Source organism: Trachymyrmex cornetzi, unplaced genomic scaffold, assembly GCF_001594075.2.
Source record: "Trachymyrmex cornetzi isolate Tcor2-1 unplaced genomic scaffold, Tcor1.1 scaffold179, whole genome shotgun sequence".
Lineage (NCBI taxonomy): Eukaryota > Metazoa > Arthropoda > Insecta > Hymenoptera > Formicidae > Trachymyrmex > Trachymyrmex cornetzi.
The window spans coordinates 31,435-31,742 of NW_017296407.1; positions in this window are offsets into that span (position 1 = coordinate 31,435).

Here is a 308-nt window from a genome sequence, read left to right on the forward strand (position 1 = left end):
CTCTCTCTCTCTCTCTCTCTCTCTCTCTCTTTACATATCTACTTACGTTGTAACGGTGCTTGTGTGTTGTACAGCTAAAAGTTAGCTAGACGTGGGCCCAAGGGACCCCGAGGGTTGTGACCCTCGGGGAGGGGTGGAATCTTCGACCTCCCTCGGATTCCTCCCACGCGTCCCCTTCGTCAGGACGCACGTGGCAGGATATCGGACCGATGCGACGGGCACCTTCGAGGTCCCGCCGGCGAGCGACCGCCGACGATCCAAGGACGATATTCCCCGGACTCGACCCGCGATGCGGCGCGCACAGAATG